We start from the raw sequence: 19,726 nt of genomic DNA, 5'->3' as shown, positions 1-19,726 counted from the left end.
TCTGCCTTCCCTCCTGCTGGCTGCCTGTGCGGTACAGTTGCCTCCTCAGCAGGCAGCCCCGACACAGGAGCTAATGACAGTCTCCAGCGGTCCTGACAGACAGCGAGGGTATCCACCAGAGCTCTACCATCATCTCAAGCAACAAACCAGCTCTAACCAACAGCACTGTCGCCCGCCCGCCCCACTCATGCAGTCTCAGGCCAGCTCACGCTGTCTGCCAGCTGCTTGTTGCGCTGCTCTGGGGACTGGGAACACACCCAGCTCCAGTCCCCATCTGTTGCAGGCATGAAGCTGCAGCTCCCTGAGAGCTTCCAATCCTTAGAAATTGCCTGAGCCGAAGGGGTCAGGGAACCCCTTCCTGGATTGGCTAGCCTTTAGAAGGTGGAAGCAGGATCAGTCAGAGCCCAGAGCTTGTCTGCCGCTACTCATCCCACAGCCAGCGTCTCACAGCATCCAGAAGAGGAGACCTTGGGACCCCTGGGGCTGAGTAAGCACACCTTCCTGGCTGGCTTCTTAAATGCATGGCGGGCTGCAAGTTCCCCCGTGTACCCTTGTTTCCTTCTGTGGTGCATCTGATTGCAAGACTGATGTAGGCTGGAGCTTTGTTCTCCCAGAGGCTCTTATTCAATTAAACACCTCAAGGCTGAACAAAATGCTCGTTCGCTCTACCGGAGCTGTATGTCTGCTCCTTACGTAACTTTTTCTCCATGACTTAAAGAGGAGGTGGGATGTGTGTGGGGGCGTGTTCATCACTGTTTCTCTGAGAAGATGGCCCCCTTCCCTATCAGGCTGGGAAGAGCAAAGACTGGGGCTGTCTGCCACAAGTTCTGATTTGAGGGTCTTCTCCCACCTTCCTCCCCTGCCATAAGGTCCACCCCCCACCCCCCAAAGCCAAATCTCTTCGTGAAGCAGACACTCTGCTTTGCTTTTTCTTTTCCCGAGTCATTCATTCAGTTTGACCCAAAGACTAGGGACGATTACAGGGGGACTTTGAGTCTGGCCCATGTAGTCTACCAGGGCTGTCTAGACCACAGACACACACTGGAGAGTTAGCCAGTCTCCTGCTGGAAGGTGGGGCTTGCTTGTTGCCTATCTGACTTAAGGAAGATGTTGACTAAACTGAAGTGGATGGAGAAGGGAAAGTGGGGGGAGAGCAGAGAAGGGGGAGGGGAGATGGGAGCAGCTCTTCATTCTGCAGCAGCACAGAGCACAGACGACAGCCTGAGACCTAGCTGCTGGTGAGCCTGCAGGGTGGGCTAGCTGGGCTGGGGCCGGCAAGGACTAGGCCTGAAGCTGCAGGTGCCCTGCCCCACCCACCCTCCTCTAAAATGACTCTGGTGCTTAGCACTTGCCGCCCTGAGCCACTGCCGTCTTGTTTGGGTTTTTGTTTGTTGCTTATGAGTCCTTTCCACATCATGAACCAGTTATGCCCAAAGAAAACTTCAGTCTAGGCTCTGTAAGTCCACTCCCTGCCCCTTATGCCCTGTAACTGGGAGCAATTGGTTGAGTGTCACAGGAAGGCATGAGGTTCAATGTTGTTTCTAAGTCACAGCCCAAGGTTGGGGAGAAAAGGCAGCACTAAATAACTCAAGAATGGTGAGCTGGTAGCTCATCCAGCCCTACCCTCAGCTCAGTGTAAACTTCTGAAGGGGCCTGCACCCAGCAAGCATCACCACACCTGGAGATAGACACACAAGGCTTAGGCCAGAGGCTCACAAAGTGCACACGGTCCCCAAACACACGCAGAGGAGAATTTCAGGTGTTGTTCCATGTGAAGAGTAAAAGTAATGCAGGGAGCTTTAAAGCAGGGGTTCAGTCAGCCAGTGGCTGTCCCAGGGATTTCAGGTGACAGGTGCGGTGGTACTCTGACACTCATGACTCTATCTGGCTCCTGACATCTGCTTTGCTGACCCACAACAGAAGCCTGGCAGTGTGGCCCAGTAGGTCTAAGGGTTCCTCACCTTTCTGGCTGCTTCCCCAGTGTGCATGGGAAACATCCAACGGCTAGATAAACCTAAGGTAAGGCTTTGGTGGGTTCCATTTGGATGTTGGAACCCTTGAGGTTCCAACCCTTGAGGCAGGTGCAGACTCCTAGAAGAGGAAATTGAGGTTAGGAGGTCAAATTCCCTGCAAACTGATAGAGAATCTAGAATATGGAGGGTTCTTTTGTTTTTCGTAAAGTCATGAAAAGACTGAACCCCAAGAGAAGCCCAGTGTCCAGAGGCCCTACCTAGTCTTTCTACGAGGGAGTGGGGAACAGAGTGGCTAAGGGTGGCTGCTAGTGGACCAGATCCCTGGGCTGGGGCTTTGTTGCCAGCTCCCATGTCTGGCCCCTCGCTGGACCCTGTCCTCAGGATGTGCTAAAATCACCACTTGAGTGAAGCGGAGTCTTATGCCCTGTGGACCATTCACCAAGCACTCAGAGAACGAGATGTTTGGTCTTGACTCATCCATCAATGGTGCTGTCTGCCGGGGTTTCCTGGAGATGCAGGGACTTAATATGGGTTCTTTGAATTGTTGTAACATTCATGAGTGTGTGTGTGTGCATGTGTGCGTGTGTGTGTGTGTGTGTGTGTGTGTGTGTGTGTGTGTGTGTGTGTGTCTGTATGTGTACAGGCATGCGCTCAGAGAACAGAGGACATCGTAGGGGAGTCTGCTCTCCTACATGGTTTCCTGGGATTGACCTCAGGTCATGAGGCTTATCAGCAAGAACTTTGCCACACTGAGCCACCTTGATTTGGATTTTTGCTTAAGTCTGGGGATAACTAACAGAACCCCTGGATTTCTCAGCCCCTTCTAATATGTCAAGTCTCTCCTCTCACAAGATGCTGCAAAGACCCTCTTGCCTACCTCCTTCTAGCAGAGCCTTCTATCTCAGACTCAGCCTGAGAGCCAATTATTTCACCGCTGCATGTTTTCTTCTGTGAGTTATTGAGTATTGAGTTGTGTTCTGCTGGTTCATTCCGGTCGATTCAATTGATGACTCCCAGTCTTAATGCCTGTCCCGATTTGTCTCCTTATTATCTCTTAAATAGCAATACACTGTTGCATGTCACACTTAGCAACTGCATGCTAGGTACCAGCTCCAGGCTTGTCTTGATTTTTTTTTTTTTTTTTTTTGTGGATACTCACTCTTTTAATTCTAAGAATGGCCCTGGGATGTTTTCCTTGCCTTGCACATAGGAATTGAGGCCCCTGAACTTGCACAATTTGCCGAGACTGTGCAAGCAGTACATAGTGTATGTAGGCTTATCCCCAGTCCTCGACAATTTGATGCCAGTGCTGGAGAGTGTTGACACATAAGCCACGAAATCTGCGTGCTTTCCAGCCCGTCGTGTGTCAAGTTGCACTAAATATTCTTGTCAGAATTGTGACTTATGGTCCAAGAACTATAACGGAGTCCTGTGGGTCTGTGGGCTCTAATTACAAAAATCTAAGTTTAAAGTATGGTTGAAGTTTGGTGTACTGTGAGTCCCTGCAATCCCAGCCCTTGGGAGGTGGAGACTGGAGGAGAAAGCCATCTTTAGGAAACAAAGTGAGTTTGAGGCCAGGCTGGGCTGCATGAGGCACAGGCTGAGAAAGGGCTTGTGCAGAGCCTGGGCTCGGGTCCCAATACCCCCATCTTACAACCACCCTCTGGCCCCTGCAGGCACCTGCGCACATGTGGTGCACATGCTACACATAGACACATACACATATACACTAAATAACATTTTTTTAAAGATGAAGAAGAGTTGAAGATTGGCATGGTAGCACACATGCTGTAATCCCAGCACTGAAGAGGCAGCCAGCCTAGGCTGTGTAGAGTTAGTCTGTGCCTCATGGTAAGACTGTCACAAGCGAGCCAGCAGGCAAACGTAATTGAGTCATTAGCCCTAGTGTTCTTCCCTGGTGACCCACTTACAATTTTTGGCACGGGACTTGGGACCTTGTATTCTATCAAGCAGCTAGGACTATGTACAAATCACTTCATTTTCCTAAGTCCGTTTAGAGATGCGTGTCTGCTTCAGAGTTGATGTAGAACCTACAATCAACTGACCAAGACCCGGTTCCCAGCATGTGGTACACACTTACCAAGCACTGGGCCCTGCTGTCTAAGGGAGTATGTAGCTGTGCTGTGCATCCTTGGAGCCACACAGAGCCCAGCAAAACACCCTCTAAAGCAGTACTGTGAGTCAGCCAGTCTCCGACTGTGCCTCTGGGCTCTACCACTGCAGTTACCCAGCAGGCAACCAGGGAACAGAGCTTTGAGGTTCTGTAGTTTTCTAGCTGTTCCGGCCTCTGCCTTGACTCACTGTCCTTGGTGATAGCCAAGTCCCACCCCCCCCCCCCCACCCCACCCCCGTCCTGCCTGTCATACAGTGACCAGTGCAAGGGGTTTTCTCCCTTTGGTCCTGAGGTATCCCATTGCCATTCTGTGGCCATGACCTTCTCCTGAAGGTCATGGTTGCATCATGATCTTTCTAGAATTGTGGACTCCCTTCTCCATCTCTTTTCCTACTTCTCCAAGCTGTAGCCCAGGGGACACAGGGGGGATAAAACCGGAGGAAAACAAATCTCGGGTTTGGTTTTGAACGTGCTTTGCCGGTGAGGTGTGTGGTGGCATTTACTGTGTGGCTGCTTTTATGGGAGGCAGCCATCTGCCTCATCATGGCTTCGGCTGGTTAGTTGCCAGTGAGTAAGGGCCGGCTGAGCCGAGTCCAGTAAATAGGATAAAGGAGGTAGGAATGGCCATCTGCGTCTGAGTACTGTTTACCAAACACCTGCTGGGGATTCCAGCAGCCCAGGTGGGGTGGTCTGGTCAGTGGAGGGCTAGGGCTTCTTACTCCCCCTTAACCTAGCTCCCCTCCCCTCCCTTCCACACTCTCTCCCCTCCCCTCCCCTCCCCTCCTCTCCCCTCCCCACCTGCCCTCCTCCTCTCTCTTCTTCCCTTCCCTTTTGTTGGGATTGAATCTACAGCTTGAATGCAAATTCTCTTGCCCTGAGCTAATAATCCCTAGCCTTTTCGGTTTTGGGGTTTGTTCTATTTTGTTTGTTTTTGACAAGGTCTCACCGGGTTGTCCAGGCTGGCTTTAAAGTTATGATCCTCCTGACTCCACTTCCTGAGTAGCTTGGGTTTTACAAGCCTGAACCACCAGACTTGGCTTTCCTTTGGTTTCTGGTCAAGGACTCCTGAAAGTTGAGAGCTCCTAAATTGTCATTTCACTGCTTTTCTGGGGAAAGAAGCAACCTTAGAGTCAGGAGCTGAGGAGCATGAAGCCCAGGCTCAGGAAAGCCCGGGCCTCTTGCTTTTCCAGCAGGCAGGCAGTTTGGCCTTACCGCAGGCTCTTCTGTGATTTGCAGGTTATGTTGGTCAAGTCACATAACAAACACATTTGTAGGCTACATATGAAACTGGCGTGCAAACCCGTCAGGCGACAGTATTCTCAGATTTCCTGGAGATGCCCAGGTGGACACACAGCACTCTATGTGTGGGATGGCCTGTGTTCAGGAAAAGATATCAAGGACACTGAACAAAATGTTGTTATAAGGAGTGGCCAGTATCTTCAGCTGGCCAGGGCCCCAAAAGTAATGTGGAGTTCCTCTCCTCTTTCAGGCAGAGGAAGTTCTTCCCCGGTTGGCTCTGGGGTGGAAGCTCTGGTACATTCTAGAAAACACAACCCATAGACTTTGGTAAGCAGGGAAAGTACAAAGACACGCTTAGCAATATTTTCACCGATAAACAGCAGATGGGTGACTTCTGCTCCTGCAAAAGTGAAGTGTCATCCTCTGTCACTCTTCTCCAGAGTGTCTGGTACCCAAAGCCATTTCTGCCCAGCTTAACAGATGGTTTCCTGTGCTTAGAAGATGGGGAGTGGCCAATGGCCACAGCTGGCAGCCTGCACAGATGCCTTCCAAACACACGTGGGTGTGGGAATGAGAGCTGTTGGATTCCTGTCACACAGCATGAGGGTCCTCTCCATGACCCTGGCGCTGACTGCACCGTTTGTAGGTGGAGTGCCCCAGAAGGGGCTGCTCATGGCCAGAGCAGAGTCCTCGAGGACTGATGGAATTTGTCCTTTAATGTCAGATGTCAGCTCCAGAGACCTGGCCAGGCCCGATGAGAGCTGGCTGTGGGCATCTGTCACCACCCACTCTCTCTGAGTCATCCTACACTTATCTGCTCAGCTCCAGAGCTTGAAGTCTGCTCACCAGTCAGTCTCCAACACATCCTACAGGGCGAGCACTGGGAGGAAGATGGACCTGGAAGGGAGGAGGGCGCTTGGGAGAGCCTTGACCTACCCAGGTTCTCTGTTCTACTCAGGTCCCTTTGAGTAGTCCCAGGTGCTCCTTCAGGCTAGCCGCAACCCCAGCTGCTGTTCAGCAGGCCTCCCAAGACTCCTGGAACCAGGGCAGGGGGCCATACTTCCATAGGGACACTGTATTTATTAGGGTCCCCTCTGAAGAGAGCCTTGTGAGGAGGAGTCTGAAGCCTCTATTTTCCTCTTCAGCTCTTTTCTTCCTCTCCAAAGCCCTCCTTGCTTTATGAGAACCGATGTTTCTTCCTGTGCCTTAAGCCATCAGCACTTCACTGGTGGATCAGAGCTCAAATCTATGTCCCATCACAGCCTGGCTCCTGTGTCACACGCGTCCCATAAAACAGACATCCTGTAGTGTGTGCCTGGCAGGCTCCCAAACTAGCCTCATGTGCCCTAAGGACCAGCTTCCCTTTCTCACATGTTCGCACCCCCAGCTCCTCCTGCCCAGGCTCTGCCTTGTCCCTGAGTCCAACCGCTTCACACAAATCACATTCTCCAGCTGCGATTGTGGCGAGAGAGAAGCATGTCAGTGTGCAGTTGTAACAAGAGCAGAACTGAGGTGTAGTGTTCGGTCAGCCCAACGCTTCCATCCGGCGCTTAATCCAGAGTCCTGGGGCTGCCAGCCGCACCTTACCTGAGCGCTGTCGCAGAAGTCTATCCCATACCCTCATGTGCACAGCACATGACAGTAAAGCAAACCCAAGCATCAGACACCACTCTGTGGCACCTCGGATATTTTGGGGTCTCGGTAATACCCACTTGGACAAAGTCTGGAATGGATGCGCCTAAATTCAGGCAGATAAATACAAAACACCCATCCAGGACCCACAGTTCTCAAGCTTTTAAGTAGCCACTGTCTTCTGAGGCCTTGGATGCCCTGTGCATCTTACCTGCCTAGAAGGAAATGGGGCAAGTTGCAGAGAGATGGTACCAGGGGAGCCACACCTTAAGCTCCCCCACTCCCAGGTCTCTCCATGCCTGGGCACCTCTACCACCATGCTTCCAAAAGTGGCTGCCTTGGTTTCTTTTCCTGATGCTGTGATTAAATACCCCAAAAAAGCAGCTCAAGGGAGGAGGGGCTTATTCCAGCCTACATTCCAAGGGTACAGTCTGTTGTGTCAGGGAAGTAAAGGCAGTGTGATCTTGAGGGAGCTGGTCACATCCCATCCACGAGACGAATGCCTGCCGTAGCTCAGCTGCCCTCTCCATCCCCGTATGCAATCCAGGATCCAACCAAGGAATGAAGAGTGAGTGGAGACTTCCTCCATCAGTTAACACAACCAGGATAGTCTTCCCAGGGATGCACCCTAAGGCCCACCTCCCAGTGATGGGAAACTGACAGCACTGACGGGTGGCCAGTACAGTGGCCTTATGGTACCGTCCTTCTTTGGTAATCTCTACCCCATACAAACTCATTTCTTCCCACTTCTCACCTTATAGGCTCATCTTCTGAGACTGGATAATCCAGTAGCTACCAGCTTAGAAAAGGGTTTCGCTTAATGAGTTCTGAGTCATCTGAAATACTGCTTTGATTCAAATAAGGGGGTCTGGCTGCAGACAGCGTCAGCCCTTATGTGAACTCGTGACATCTCACACTGCCGGGCACCCACCCTCTGGGAGAACTTGGGCTTTGATGCCTAACACCTCACTCTTTTAGATGATACAGCCAGGCTCCGAACGTGGAAGGCACTTCCCTCACTGTGGAGGAGAGGAAGGTCTGACAGGAGCTCTTGCATGGGAGGCCAGCTGAGCTGAGGAGCCTGTGAGATGATAAAGTATAGACATCACCCAAAGCCCAGCAGCTTCCTAAAGATTCTACCCCCGTGGCCTGGAAAAGTTGGCTCCGCATCCCAGGATGCAGAGTGTAGGCATTTCCCATGTTCTGCAGACAGCTGGTCGGGTGTCTGTCCCACATACTCCTAGGTACCAGACCAAGTACAGATCCGCAGTGGATGGGCCAATGAGTGAGCGCATCTGTAGCTGCAATCCACTTTTTAAAAATGGTGTCTCCTTCCTGACCCACCTGCCTCTATCTCCTGAGTGCCAGGGTACAGATATGAGCCACTACACAGGCTTGCAGTGTGCTTCTGTTGTTGTAAGGCAGGGTCTCACTGTGCATCCCTGACTGGCCTGGAACTAATCGTGTAGACCAGGCTAGCCCTGAATTTGTGAGCAATCCTCCTGCCTCTGCCTCTCTAGTTGGGATTCTAGGCTTGACCAACACAGCTGGCCATTGAGATGTATTTTTAAATTTCCCTGGGGCTTCTGTTCCCTCCCATCATCCTCAGTTTTGAAAGATCACACAGGAAGGTCTGCTAATGAACAGTCTCAAGTAGGCATTTCTGAGGTTGGCCCTCCAGTTCCATCTTAGACAGTCAGTGTGGTCAGGGTTGCTAAGAGCCTAGCTGAGTGCAGAGACTAGCTGTTCTTGGCCACCTAAGGGGTCACAAGGAAAGTTTCTTCTCTGCCCCTTCAAAGAGAGAACTGCCACACTAGACCAGAGAACCTCATCGTCCACCCCACCCCCGCCTTCCCACCCCCACCCTGGCTGCTCCTTCCCTCCCTGTCTCCTCCATCCCCTCCCTTCCTTGCCTGCCTGCCTCCTCCCCTTTCTTTTTTGAACAGTTTTTGGAACTCACTATAGAGCACACCAAAATGTCTCTCAGCCAACTTGGAACTTTCTGTGTCCCTAATGTGGTCACCAGGAGGTCAGCATGTCCCTCATTCTGCCTGCCCACACTGTGCTCACACTGTGTTTGTGAGGAGTGGGTTGAATCCCCCCCCCCCGCCCTTTCCTCCAATCAAAGCCTGAGAAACAAGAGTCTGTCTCTCTCTTCCCCCCACTTGGCCCCATAATAATAGCTTCTGGCCCTTAAAATCAACCACGTATTTTAAAGTAATGACTGGCATTTTCAAATGATTCCCACGCAGCACAGTGATCTTTCTGTGTTAGCTCTTCCTCCCATGTGCGGCTGCATTTCTGATAGGAACTCCTATGGTTCTAGATTTTTAAACCAGGGAACAGAAACGAAAGTAACTTTGAGAGGGTGCTTAGCATTCAGGGCATGTGTTGCCCCCCCCCCCCCAGCCGCCCTCCCCTCACACACCTGGCTTGGAACCACCTCTCAGGGCTCAGGCAGCCTGGCTCAGCTGAGCCGTGTTTCCTGTCAGAGAATGGCTAAGGCCACCCACAACATTTTAGAGGCTCCTTCCCTCTCACATCCGATGCTCTGGCGGGCGGCTGTGCAGCTCTCCGTGCAGCCTTGTTCTTGTTGCTGGCATGAGCTTCCTCATAAGATCGTAGCTTGGTGGTCAGACCCAATTACTGGGTTCTCCCAGTGCAAGTGGTGAGAGGCTCAGATCCAGATCCACAGGAAGCTGCAAGGCTCTGTGGCACCAAAGCTTGGATGTCAAGTCATCTTACTTCCTTTCCACCCCCTCCCGTGTGTGTGTGTGTGTGTGTGTGTGTGTGTGTGTGTGTGTGTGCATACTTGTATGTATGGTGGGGATACGTGTACATGTGGAGACCCAAGGCTAATGTCAGGAATCATCCTTCATCACTCTTCCATCTTATTTATTAAGGTAGGGTTAACTCACTTTGGGCACAAGGTCCTAGGACACAATGCCCTTGTGTTATGCAGTTGGAGAGAGGTGTCCCCAGACATTGTAGTTATAAAGGGTAAAAGGACATGGGCATATGGGTCATTTATAGTGAATGAATGTTTATTTCACACATAGCCCTGGAGACATGGGGTTAGCATCTGGGGATGATCTCCGGGCTTCGTCACAAACTGGTAGAGTGTCTCATGATGAGATAGGGCCAGTATGCTGGCTGAGGTCACTTCCTCTTCTTAAAAAGCCACTGGCATCATCCATTAGAGGAGCCCCACCCTCTGAAGCTCCCAAAGACCCTACCTCTAACTAGCATTAACATATGACTAGGGGATCATATTTTCTTTTCTTTTTTTTAAAAAATATTTATTTGTTTATTATGTATACAGTGCTCTGCAGAAAATCTCATTATAGAAGGTTGTGAGCCACCAGGTGGTTGCTGGGAATTGAACTCAGGTCCTCTGGAAGAGCAGTCAGTGCTCTTAACCTCTGAGCCATCTCTCCAGCCCTATCGTTTCAATATATGAACATTTGGACGTGTTGTATGACACTAGTCTCAGAGAAAAATGAATAAATGTTTATTAACCCCAGACAGGGAGGAAACTAACAACAGACCAAAGTCCAGATACCCCCAAGTGCAATTTTGTGAGCAAGGTGTTCCTTTGGGTTCCTTACAGGAGTAAAAGTAAGGGGTTACTTGAAGGAGCAGAAGTGACTCAAAAGACAGTTGCCTCACCAAAGCCCTGCCCAGTACAGGTGCTAGTCATGAGTGCTGGAGTCCTGGAGAGCTCTGCAGGCAGTTGTCTTCTCAGTGGTCCTTGGAAAGAAGAGTCTTGTATATTTCGGGGGCTTTTGAGGCCTTTGAATTGCTTTCTTCCTGACTCTGTGGGGGACAACCTATACAGAGTCTCCTGGCGCTAAGGCCACCACATGCAGTACCTGATGGAGTCCTCTGCGAGACTTCAGTTGGAAGATGCCAGGCCTGTTGGGGAGCAGATTAGCTACTGAAGAGACACTCAGAGAGATTTCTTCTTAGTTCCTAGGGGACTTGGTCCTGCCCGGGAGGAAGGGGGAGGATGAGGACATTGCAAAAACCAGGTCCTCCTTCCAGAAGGATCCAAACTCAGTTCCAAGAGATGACTTGGGATGTGAGAAGCGGGTTTCTGAAAAGCAAAGCCACAAACAAGCCCCTGTTGTTTGTACCTGACTCCCCGCCGGAGCCACAGCTGATCTTGTCTAGTGACTTTGGCTGCACACCCCAGCATTTTCCTCCCTCCCTGCTTTATATAACAAGCCCCTCCAGCATGGAATGGGTTTGTTTGTTGGTAGAAGAAACAAAAAAACAAAACCTAGCGATTTCCTTGTTTAGATTCATCAGCAGCCATGTGTCTCCTACCAGGAAGCCAGCTTTTCGAATCAAGCTGCCCCAGTGAGTCCCAACCATTAGCCCAACTGCATAGCAGGGCCTCAGATTTGTGTCCCACCCTGTATGCGAAAGGGCTTCTCAGGACACCACCTGGCGTTGGCCTTCTTGTAGAGCAAGGCCGGAGCCTGAGAAGTGAGGCAGGCTTCTCAGTGCCCTTCTCTGTTAGGCCAGCCTGCAAGTTTCACTCGCCTTGTTTAGCCTGTGTGTCCAAGGCTATCTTACAAAAAAACCCACGACCTGCTGACCTTAGAAGAAGGCACCTACTCTCTTCCTCTGCCTTCTGCAAGGGACCAGGCTGTGGACTGGCCTTCAGCCTTCTGTCTCCATATAAAGCAGTGATCTCAGAGCCCTCTGAAGAGCTCTGGGCAGGCGCTGCCTAGGTCATGATCTTTCTGCCGTCTTTTGCAGTAATAAGGGATGATGAACTGCCTAGGCCCACAGGGTGACTGACTGGCAGGGCACCTGTAGATGTTTACTTCATTTTCAACGTTATTTGAAAATTTAAGAATTGGGGGTGCAGTTTTAGCTTTATAGAACACTAGATCAGAAAGTATAGAGTCCCCTGTGTTCGTCTTCCATTCCTTCTGTTACTAGCACCTTCCCTTTGCGGGCTACCCTTGCTGCCAGTGCTGAGCCTTTCCAGGCAAATTATCACCTACATCCCACAGGTTCCAGGCGGGCTCACGTGCAGGTGCACGTGTTCTGTGTATGGTAGTATATGGAACAAACCCACTGCCCCTACACCTGATGCTGGGACCTGTGTGTCCCTTCTTCACTGTGCCCAGCTCTAGTGGCTGCCATCTCTGATTGGCATCTGCCACTCTGTCCCCAGGGCTGTTTGTGTCAGAGTGTACCTGCCAAAGTTCTGGACCTTACCCTAAGTGTGAGCTGCTTTCCTGGAGCTGGGGGCGGGGCGGCCTGGGACAGACGGGCCTAAACACCCCCCTGAGGGAAATAAACAAACTCCAGACTTATAAGGTGCATAAGACCCCTCCCCGAAGTTATGTAAGCAGAGGTGGAGAACTCAGGATGGAGCCAGGAAGTGAGCGTCTTCTGTCTGACGTGGTGGTGGGCAGGGGCAGAGGCTCTTTAAACAACAGGTACTGACTCAGGGTTGGGGGGGGGGGGGCATCTACCTCAAGTCAGGTTGGCACCGAGGTGACAGGCAGAGGTGGGCCTCTCTTGGGAAGTGACCTAGGGGTGCTGTGACTGGCAAGAACTAAGTGGTGGACACTGACTTTTCCTGAGGAGATATGAGTGAACACCTAGGCAACCCCCAGACAGGGCACCAACAGGCAGAGTAACACTTGCACTCAAGTACAGCTAGTAAACCAGTAAGTACATTGGGGCTACTTGAGGGGGTATAGGCATCCCCAAGGTAGCTGCATCCCTGAAAAGCCCACTCGACATAAGCATTGGCTCAGGAAAGCTACATCCCTGGAACCCATGTGAATCTTTTCTTTAATTGAATTTTGGGGGGCATGTGTGTGTGTGTGTGTGTGTGTATGTGTGTGTAGGGGGTGTCCATGTGTATACCACACTTGGAGGTCAGAGCATAGCCGGCGTGCAGGCTCTCTCCTACCATAACTTAAGATCGAATTCAGGCTTTCATACTGACCTTGTGAATCTTATTTTGTGAACTTCCTGAGATGTGTAAGTTCTGTTTACTTCCTGAGCCTTGTAAATTTCATTTACTTTTCTGAGGAAGTTAAGGAACTTCCCTCCAGGAGGGAATGTTTCAATTCAGCGACTATAAGTACATAACTGATGGTCAGAACAGCAGAGGTGGTTTGAATAAGAAGGGCTCCACGGACTCCCGAGGACCACCCACATCCCCTTCATTTTCCAGGTCATTTCTCAGATATCCCCTCAATCACGCCCCAAGGCAGCCTCTTGCTAACAACTGCTTACAGCCAGAGCTGGGTCCAGCTTCTGCTAACCACTGAAGACTAGGACTCAGGCAGCCTAGTGTGTTGCTGAGACCCTCCTGGGAGAAGTAAGAGTAGGGGTGGGGGGAGAAGGAGGATGTCTGGTGCTCTGTGTTTATATGAATAATCAAGATGCAAGCCCTATAGAACCGAGACGTGTGTTGTCTTCCCCCCTCCCCTCCCCCTCTCTGTCTTTCTGTGGTATATGTACATGTTAATGTAGGTACCCATGTGTATATACAGATACACATGTCCATGTGTGCTCTTCTGTGGAAGCTAGAGGCTGATGTCAGTGTCTCCCTCAACCACCTAACTTTCTGAGACACGGTCCTCATTGAGCCTGGAGCTCATCGACCTGGCTCGACTGACTGCCAGTGAGCTGCAGGCACTCGCTTTTCCCTGCTTCCCTACTGCTGGAGTTAGGGGTGTGAGCTACTATGCAAAGCTTTTACTCGGGCTCTAGGGATCCGGACTTGGGTTCTCCGGCTTGCACAATACTCAGCCAACCAAGCAATCTCTCCAGCCTGAGATTTGTCCAAATTCAGTGTAGTGACTGTACTGCCTGCTAAATCAATTTCATGGTCCACCGACAGGTTGGGATCGTCAGTGTGCAAAGTCAGCCAACTGCTCTGCACCCACCTCCCTCCCCCCATCCCGGGTGAAAGGGAGACAGCAAAGAAAGGGAAGTGCTTCTTCTGGCTCACAGAGGGATGCTCCCCTCTCCTTGACTTAGTATTTTCTTTTTCCTGGGAACTCTGTAATGTATTGTGTGCCTGGCCTAGAGGGTGAAACAAGAAGGGTGTGGGGTGAAGTCGGGCGCACTCCTGCAATCCCAGGACTCGGGGAGGCAGAGGCAGGTGGGTCTCTGTGAGTTCGAAGCCAGCCTGGGTGGGAAGTGTCCCTGGGCTTGAGGAGTATTTGACAAGACTCTCTGGACTCAGCATGCAAGACTCATGTTCTGAAGGGCAGAGTTAGAAACACACTGGAGCTGAGCTCTGAGGCCATGACCCAGAGCCCCATGTCACTCCGGTGGTAGGAAGAGGTGAGAGGGGTCCCTGAGCCCCTGTTGAGACGTGTCCTCTTCTGCACAGTGTCCTCCATTGTATAGATGTGTGTGCCTCAAAGCCACACAGCACTTCTTTAAAATGGTCTCAGGCCCGATTTTATTCTGGTTCACGCTTCAGAATGAGCTGAGTTTAACTTGTGGGGAGCATGGGGCAGGGCAGGTGGAAAAGAAGGTTCGGAGAGCCTCAGTCTGTCTCAGCCCCTCTGGGTTTGTGCACCGAGGACAGGCCTAGCAGCAGCATCTTGTGTCCGTCGTTGGGATTTTCTTTTAAAGTGAGGGAGAGCCTGCAGACTCGAGCGTGTAGTGGCAGCTTCTGCCAAGGTGCTTACGGTGCCCACAAAGATGGGCTCTGAGATGGGCACAGGCTTGGCTGGCAGTTGACTTTTTAAAATTGAACCAACCCCTCCAAGAGTCCCAGCACTGGCCTTCAACACTGACCTTAGTAAAATCATGGGGTGTCAGAGCTGAAAAGAGCCCTGACAATTAAGGAGCACCTTGCCTTTAGCTTGCCTGCCTGTAATTGCTGCAGAAAGCCTGAGCAAGCCAAGACGTCCATTAGAACACAATTCTCTTAGCATGGTGACGTGAGCTGTTGTCTGTTGTCTCTTCCTCCTCTTACATGAACTCATTAGCATGGTCAAAGTGCCCGTTTGTAAAAGGGAAAGGCAGGGTCCTTTCATGCACTCCTTGTGTCCAGAAATGTGGAATAGCCAGAGAGCCCGAGGTGAGGAGGAAGTGGTAAGCCCTGTTGCCTGCTGACTGATGTGGTGTGGATGGTGAAGGGTGTGCTCAGTTACATCCCCATGCACTGAGGGTGAAACTGACATGGCTTCCACCCAGCTAGGAGGAAAGAATAATCATGCCATTTTATGGGTTGGGCACAGAGGGGTATCTGGAAGTTTATCTTTTACACACAGTAACTGTGTGTTTCTGGCTTGATGAATACTCCCAGGACAGGCATCCTCACAGTCTACCGTTGTCTCCTCCCCACCCATGTTCTTTGCACGTTACACTGGTTCTCAGGAAAAGGATGGCTCTGCAGATAGAGTTCCTGCTTGCGATGTGCGGGATCCTCCCAGCACAGCAGCCTAACCTTCCAATGCTGCATGTTATTGTGCCACATCTCTGCTGTGTTCCCCAGCTCAGGGATAGGGACTTGGTGCTGCAGAGGCACGGCCTCCAAAAGAAGATGGATAGAAGGACAAGTGGATAGGCAGAGACATATGGAAAGAGATAGGTGGGTATCAATAGATCTTTTATTTTTAAATATATTTTATACATATGTTAAGCGGTACTAATCGTATAGTAATATGTTGACTATACACTATATGTACATTTTTGTAATTGATATAAGCTTTTATTCGAAGGGTTCAATGTGAGCCTTTTGGGCCGGGGCCATTCCAAATCCACAGAGCAGAGTGAGCATGAAAAAAACATAAAATGATGCTGTGGTCCTGAAGCAAAATTTTTCCTTCTTCTGGAAGCCTCTGTTTGCACTCTTCAGTTTATTGGAAGTGATCCACCCACGGTTCTCCTGGTAGCCCACTGCTGATGTTAGCTGCATCTGCAGGGCGTGCTCCCAACATGCCTGAGAGAGTCAGTGGGCTTGGGCTTCCCAGGTTGACATACCAATTAGCTGTGACCCAGCTCCATGTTCCATGACACCCACTTCTTCCCTTTTTCTGATGAGGGTCTACAGTGGCCCCTGTGAAGAGTGTTCTGGGTGGAGGAAGCAACCTATAACCAGGCGGTACCATCTGTAGGGAGCCGTAAAAGATGTCGGGGGTGGGGGATGGGGTGGAAGGAGATGACTGTATGGGTCGCATAGCTTAACTGTCACATCCATACATGCTGGGACTCCTCCTCTATGGAGAGTGACTCAGACCCCTGTGGCTTCTAGCCAGTCCATCCCAGGCCCTACTCTCACTTCTCCCAGGAGGGTCTCAGCAAAGCTGGAAGGAGACAAGAAGCTAGGCCGACTGGAGTCCTCAGTCTTCAGTAGTTAACATAACTGGACTCAGCTGTGACTGGAGATGCCGATAGCAAGAGGCTGCTTTGGGGCCTGAGTTAGGCGATGCCTGAAGTGGCCTGGAAACGTGGAGGGAATGTGAGCATCCCACAATATGATTAGTCCAGAGCAGGTCAGAGAATATACACGTACTCCTGGACAGTGTCCTCAGATGTAATGTAGGGAAACCAGTAGCTCCTTCTGCGCTTCTGTGCACCTCTAGCTGAGTGCAGGAGACGTCAGAAGTAGCTGCAAGCTCTGTCCAGCCTCATTAGAATGGCCGAGCAGATCATTACCCTGCCTTCTGCTTGGAGAAAACCAGCTTTCATGTCAGAGAGAGGCAGCAGCCTGCAGGCTGGGCTGGAGAGGAGAGACCATGCTGGCTTCCACAACCTGTTTGACCTGAGTAGTGTCCTCTGCCCTCTCCACAGCCTTGGCCATCAGGCCAGGCTGAGTTATTGGTCGCTGGGACTACAAAGGATGCACAGTGCCTTTGCCACAGCCTGTTATTGTCACAGCTACCGCCTTGTGGTGTAGAGGGTTTGAAGACAGGGAGACTGAGCCCCTTGAGAAGTAAAATGATGCCCTGTGTGTGAAGTGTTGGCAGAAGATGGGGGAGGGGCCATGAGGGAGGAGCCATGACTAAGGGACCATGAGGGAGGGGCCATGAGGAAGGGGTGTGGCTTGAGGTCTCACAGCTGCTCATCTTCTGAATTGTGACTACTAACCATGATTGTCTACTTTACAAGGTCTCGAAGACAAGCCTCTAGGCGCATCTAGGCGGCAGCTTGTAGACTGGGTTAACTAGGATAGGAAGACGCCCCCCAACTGTGGTCAGCATCATTCCGTGGACTGGGTTCCTGGACTGAATAAAAAGGGGAAACTGAGCTGAAAGCAGGTCTCCATCTCTTCTGCTTTCTGATCTGGAACATGCGGCTGCTGCCTCAAGCCCCTAACCCCACGGCTTCCCCACCAGCATGGACGGTGTCCCCATTGTCTGTGAAGCATTTGGTGAAGTGCCAAGAAGAGTAACTAATATAAGAAAGGGAGTGGGGGCCATGGACAGACAGACTGACAGACAACCAAATATGGTGACACATATCTGTACTCCTAGCATTCAGGAGGGTCAGTCTGGGCTGTGTAGCAAGAGCCTTTCTCAAAGAAACAAAAGAAGTGTATTCTTTGATCCTGCTAGCGTTTTAGAGAAGCCACTGTCAGAACAGGCTGGTAAGGGATTGGAGACACCAGGGCAACAGCCGTCCTTATGTCCATCTAGGTATCAGTCAGGCCTAGGTGAGGGAGGTGGGTAACCGCAGGGTGTGCGTGTGAGTGTGTAGGGGTTGGAAGTATGAGTTTGACACCAGGAAATCTCTTGGACTGCAGTCTGGGGGGGTCCTCATCCATCGCCCTAGAAATTCTCTGAGGGTTGTCTAGGCTTTCCCTCATGCAGCTACTGTCCCTCTGTTACCAGTACTGCTGACTCCATATTTGTTCCTTGTTCTTCTGAGAGCAGTTATATAACAGAGTTTCTCAAAGACTCTGATTGACCATGGCTCTGGTCTTCACCCACCACCCATTAGTACTAAGAACCACCCATTTGGTAGTTTTCAGGGGTTGCACAGGACTGGCCCAGGTACAGCCACTTCCCACCTGCAGGGCTTGCTAGGGCCATGGCCAGTAGAGGCAGGCTCAAGCCATAATGGTGTCTTAGATTCAGATGCAGTTGGAGATGTGGGAGCTACCCAGCATCTCCATGACTCTGGGTAAGAAAGGTGGCCAGAAACAGGAAAGGCTGCACTAAGGGCCACATCAAGTACCCATGGTGCTGTGCTGGCTTTGCACTGACATCCAGGTCCTTAGAATCAAGGGCTTTAAGTCAATTAAGAAAAGAAGGGTTTGTATTTAGGACGTGGGTCAAGAGGCATAGAGAGATGGGAAGCCAGGAGGGGAACTGTCCTAATATTTCCTTAACAGGGAACCTCTGGAGGCCACTTCTTCACCGTTGCTGGGGTGGGCCAGCTGTCCAAGTGTAGAGGTGCACTTTCTTTGGCAGCCTGGGATCAGAAACAAGTTCTGTGATTCAGATACCCTCTGTTCTGCATCCTCCAGGGCTCCTTTAAGCTCCTGAACCGTCTCGTTGTCCAGTTGAAAACAGATCATGTACACTGAAATTACCTTCTGACGCCCTCTGATTTGACAGATGGAAGGGAAAAACCGCAGTGCCCGCATGCCCAAGGTCCCCCAAGGATAAACAAGGGGGAGTAGCGTCACCTCTTTGCCCCTGAGCCTGGGAAGGATCCTTGGCTCACAGCCCAGGGTAGCTCCAGGGGACGCTCTGGGTCCTTAGGTCTGCTCAACAGGGTGGAGGATGAAAACCATCTCAGATGTATTCCTAACCCTGCAGGACTCAAACCAGTGTTCTGCCACTGACCCTGACATCTAAGACCCTGTGTCCGTCAGAGGTAGGGGACCCTGGCAGCTGTTCTGTTGGTCCTGTATCTGCAGTTTTGTCAGCCCTCCTTCTGGGGTGTTCCAGCTGCAACAACACCGCAGTTCTGTAAAGACTGAAAACACCAGGCACCCCAGCCAGATTGTGTCCCTTCCTTAGCATCTATGGCCAGGGCTAAACCAGGAGAGAAACACACCCCAGCCTTTAAGAATCTGTGAACCAGTTGGTTATGTGCATTCCCAAGTCAGTTTATCTTATAGGGAAATGCTAAGATAAGAGGTAAGTGAGAGGCTGGGTAAGGGTATCCAGGTGGAAAACTATACGAAACAGGACTGAAGTGTGAAGCGATCACTTTGGCTCCAGGTGGTGTGTTTGTATCTTTCTGTACTTTACAACAGATTCTGTTACTTTTAGTTACAAGGAAAAGCTTAAAAGAAAGTCTGTTTTATACCTTCTTTGGAAGTGAATTTCTCAGTTGCACCAATCCTTTGTGCCCTCTCTTCTGAGGATAAGATGTCCGGGATGCTTGGCCTTGAGGGGAAAAGCTAGCTCCATGTCCTCAAAGCCTCTGATGCTTTGTTGACCTCTGTTTCTGTGACAGTCACCCAAGGAGATGGATAAGCCTGTCATAAGGGTCTCTGAGCTGTAAGCAGGTGGAGCAGTGCTGTAGGACCTGTGTGCTGCTGTCCTGTAGTCTGCTGTTGGGCAGATGATCAAGCCTCTCTCTCCTTCAGCATCTTCATCTGTAGACAGGGATGATGCCGGTGGCCGTTCCTACATGTGTTGTTGCTATAAGGGCCTATTGAGGAACAGCTGAGAGATTTAGCATGCAGCTGGGAGCATACAGGTACATACCTGTAGTCCTAGAATTTGGGGGATAGAGTAAGGAGGGGGGAGGATCAAGGCTAGTCTTAGGTACACAGTAAGTTTGAGAACAG

At 51.0% G+C, this 19,726-nt stretch overlaps 1 protein-coding gene across 10 annotated transcripts in view; it reads left to right on the top strand.

The window, feature by feature from the left end:
- Prkag2 (protein kinase AMP-activated non-catalytic subunit gamma 2) overlaps positions 1-19,726 on the top strand; it is a 338,192-nt gene that overhangs the window by 128,205 nt on the left and 190,261 nt on the right. The window contains exon 1 of one of the 10 annotated variants that reach the window (XM_051152188.1): positions 437-487. The exons of 8 other annotated variants lie outside the window; for them this stretch is intronic. The gene's annotated coding sequence lies outside the window, so the exon portion shown is untranslated. Of the gene's footprint in view, positions 1-436; positions 488-19,726 lie in introns of those variants that run through there. One more of the 10 variants, XM_051152192.1, reaches the window with a different exon arrangement.

The sequence above is a fragment of the Acomys russatus genome, chromosome 10, assembly GCF_903995435.1.
Source record: "Acomys russatus chromosome 10, mAcoRus1.1, whole genome shotgun sequence".
In the NCBI taxonomy this organism is placed as follows: Eukaryota; Metazoa; Chordata; class Mammalia; order Rodentia; family Muridae; genus Acomys; species Acomys russatus.
Note: the sequence above shows the minus strand (reverse complement) of the source record. Positions and strands in the feature narration are given on the sequence as shown.